This window comes from Podarcis erhardii (genome assembly GCF_964252035.2).
Source record: "Podarcis erhardii genome assembly, chromosome: 1".
NCBI lineage: Eukaryota > Metazoa > Chordata > Lepidosauria > Squamata > Lacertidae > Podarcis > Podarcis erhardii.
Window position 1 is genome coordinate 4,684,661 of NC_138497.1, and position 3,705 is coordinate 4,688,365.

Here is a 3,705-nt window from a genome sequence, read left to right on the forward strand (position 1 = left end):
GGAGCCGGCGGCGGGCGAGAGCGTGCGCCTCGACGGGGCGGGCAGGGCGGGACGCGTGTGGGGCGGCGCGGCCGGACGAGCCGTGCCTATGAAGGGGCGCGGGGCGGGGAGGGTGGGCAGGAGGGTGGACGGCCTCCCGCAGACGGGGCGGGGGCTAAGAGAAGGAAGCGCTGGCCTCGCCGGGAGGGCGGAGAAGGGGCCGTTTGTTCCCACGGGGAGCCGGGAAGGAATCGCCGCTGCCTGTGGGAAGGGGGCGGGCGGGAGCAAGCGAGAGGGATGGAGTCCTTTTCTAGACGGCAGGCGCAAAGGGTCGAGGAAAGGAGAGGCGCTGGGGCTTAGGGTTGCCTGGCAAGGCACCTCCTCTGCCCCAGAAACCCTCAGCTGCAGCGCCGAGAAGGGTAATAGGTTGGGTGCAGTGGTCCTGCCGAAAGGTTGCCGGCGACAAGGGCGCACTGCACATGCCCAGAGGCACTCTGCCCGTCCTCACTTGCCTCACCGCCACTTCCGTCCGGATTTGCAGCAGTAACTCGGAAAAAGGGATCCACTCCAGGGTGTTTGGGGCGGGGATTTCGCCAGTCAAAGGCGCATAGGATGGCAGTGCGGCAGGACATCTGCTTTGCGTGCAGAAGGTCCCGGGTTCAGTCCCTGGCTGGCAGCATCTCCAGGGAAGGCCCTGTCCAAAATCCCGGAGAGCCGCTGCCATTCAGAGCACGTAAGGCGCAGCTAGATAAGGGTCTGACTCAGAATAAGGCAGCTTCCTGGTATGAATTGCCCTCAGGTGACCAGATAGGGAGGCTTTGCAAAAACTGGTTCTTTGGGGGGGAAGGGTCATAGGTGACCGGGAGAGTATCTGCTTTGAATGCAGGAAGTCCAAAGTTCACTCTCAGGCCTCTCCAGGGAGGATTGAAGGAACCTGCCCCTCAGGAAGGTCAGTCCATTGGAAGATGAACCAATAATAATAATAATAATAATAATAATAATAATAATAATTTATACCCCACCCATCTGGCTGGGTTTCCCCAGCCACTCTGGGCGGCTTCCAACAAAACACTAAAATACAATAGTCTATTAAACATTAAAAGCTTCCCTAAACAGGGCTGCCTTCAGATGTCTTCTAAAAGTTTGGTAGTTATTTTTCTCTTTGACATCTGGTGGGAGGGTGTTCCACAGGGCAGGCGCCACCACCGAGAAGGCCCTCTGCCTGGTTCCCTGTAGCTTTGCTTCTCGCAATGAGGGAACCGCCAGAAGGCCCTCGGAGCTGGACCTCAGTGTCCGGGCAGAACGATGGGGGTGGAGACGCTCCTTCAGGTATCCTGGGCCGAGGCCTTTTAGGGCTTTAAAGGTCAGCACCAACACTTTGAATTGTGCTTGTAAACATCCTGGGAGCCAATGTAGGTATTTCAGGACCGGTGTTATGTGGTCCCGGCAGCTGCTCCCAGTCACCAGTCTGGCTGCTGCATTTTGGATTAGTTGCAGTTCCTGGGTCACCTTCAAATGTAGCCCCACGTAGAGCGTATTGCAAGACCAGTGAACTTGCAGGTCTTGTTGGCCTTCTAAGCCCTCAACCCCAGTGCCGGATTTATGTATAAGCTAAAGCTATAGCCAAAAAATTTAAAGGAAAAAAAACCTGGATGTACATTTCCAAACTATAAGATAAAAAACAAATAAAATAAAACATACATACAGCATCAGTGTTTTGTGTTGTGTATGACGCGAGTGGCGCTGAGGGACGCGGGTGATGCTAGGGACACGGGTTGCGCTGTGGGTTAAACCACAGAGCCTAGAACTTGCCGATCAGAAGGTCAGCGGTTCGAATCCCCGTGACGGGGTGAGCTCCCGTTGCTCGGTCCCTGCTCCTGCCAACCTAGCACTTCGAAAGTACGTCAAAGTGCAAGTAGATAAATAGGTACCGCTCCGGCAGGAAGGTAAACGGCATTTCCGTGCACTGCTCTGGTTCGCCAGAAGCGGCTTAGTCATGCTGGCCACATGACCCGGAAGCTGTACACCGGCTCCTTCGGCCAATAAAGCGATATGAGCGCCGCAACCCCAGAATCGTCCGCGACTGGACCTAACAGTCAGGGGTCCCTTTACCTATGGACCTATTAGGTCCATCAATTACGATATAGCCTATATTCAACACAAAAAACATTGACAATTTGTTGTTGATAAAGGACAGCTGGACATATAAAGGGCACCATTACCTTCAGTAGCTGAGGGCCTCATCAAACCTAAATCCGGCCCTGCTCAACCATCTTCCTCTAGTTGCTGAAATATCACTCATGATTATGATGATGAAATAATAACAATCATCACCAGTGCTTTTTTTGGGGGGTACACAGGGGTACGCATACCCCTAAACATTTTGTGAAGCTAAGTCTGGCCTCATTGAGGGGCAGTATTTCAATATGAGTAGGAAAATGAGAGTACCCCTAAACATTTTAAAAAAGAAAACAAAAGCACTTTTAATAATAATATGCCACCCATCTGACTGGGTTCCCCCAGTCACTCTGGGCGGCTTCCAACAAATTAAAACAATAGGACATCAAACATTAAAAACTTCAATAGGGCAAACATAAGGTTCTGCACTTAGGAAGAACCAGATGCACACATATAGGGTGGGGGGCAGCAGTACATGTGAAAAGGATCTAAGGGTCTTGGTGGACCACAAACCTGACATGAGCCAACAGTGTGACGCGGCAGCTAAAAAAGCCAATGCAATTCTGGGCTGCATCAATAGGAGTATTGCATCTAGATCAAGGGAAGTAATAGTGCCACTGTATTCTGCTCTGGTCAGACCTCACCTGGAGTACTGTGTCCAGTTCTGGGCACCACAGTTCAAGAAGGACACTGACAAACTGGAACGTGTCCAGAGGAGGGCAACCAAAATGGTCAAAGGCCTGGAAACGATGCCTTATGAAGAATGGCTAAGGGAGCTGGGCATGTTTAGCCTGGAGAAGAGGAGGTTAAGGGGTGATATGATAGCCATGTTCAAATATATAAAAGGATGTCACATAGAGGAGGGAGAAAGGCTGTTTTCTGCTGCTCCAGAGAAGTGGACACGGAGCAATGGCTCCAAACTACAAGAAAGAAGATTCCACCTAAACATTAGGAAGAACTTCCTGACAGTAAGAGCTGTTTGACAGTGGAATTTGCTGCCGAGGAGTGTGGTGGAGTCTCCTTCTTTGGAGGTCTTTAAGCAGAGGCTTGACAACCATATGTCAGGAGTGCTCTGATGGTGTTTCCTGCTTGGCAGAGGGTTGGACTTGATGGCCCTTGTGGTCTCTTTCCACCTCTATGATTCTATGATTCTACGATTCTATGTGCAGAGGAGGGCAACCAAGATGATCAAGGGTCTGGAAACCAAGCCTGATGAGGAACGGTTGAAGGAGCTGGGTTTGTTTAGCCTGGGAAAGAGGAGACTGAAAGGAGATAGAATAGCTAACTACAATTATCCCAGAGGCTGTCAGATGGAAGATGGAGCAATCTTGTTTTCTTTTGCTCCAGAATGTAAGACCTTCAAGTTACAAGAAAGGAGATTCCAAAACTAAACATCAGAATGAACCTTCTGACTGTAAGAGCTGTTCAACAGTGGAATGGACTCCCTTGGAAGCTGGTTGACTCTCCAGCATTGGAGGCCGGTTGAGTAGCCACCTGCCAGGGATTCTTCAGTTGTGATTCCTGCATTGCAGGGGGTTGGACTAGATG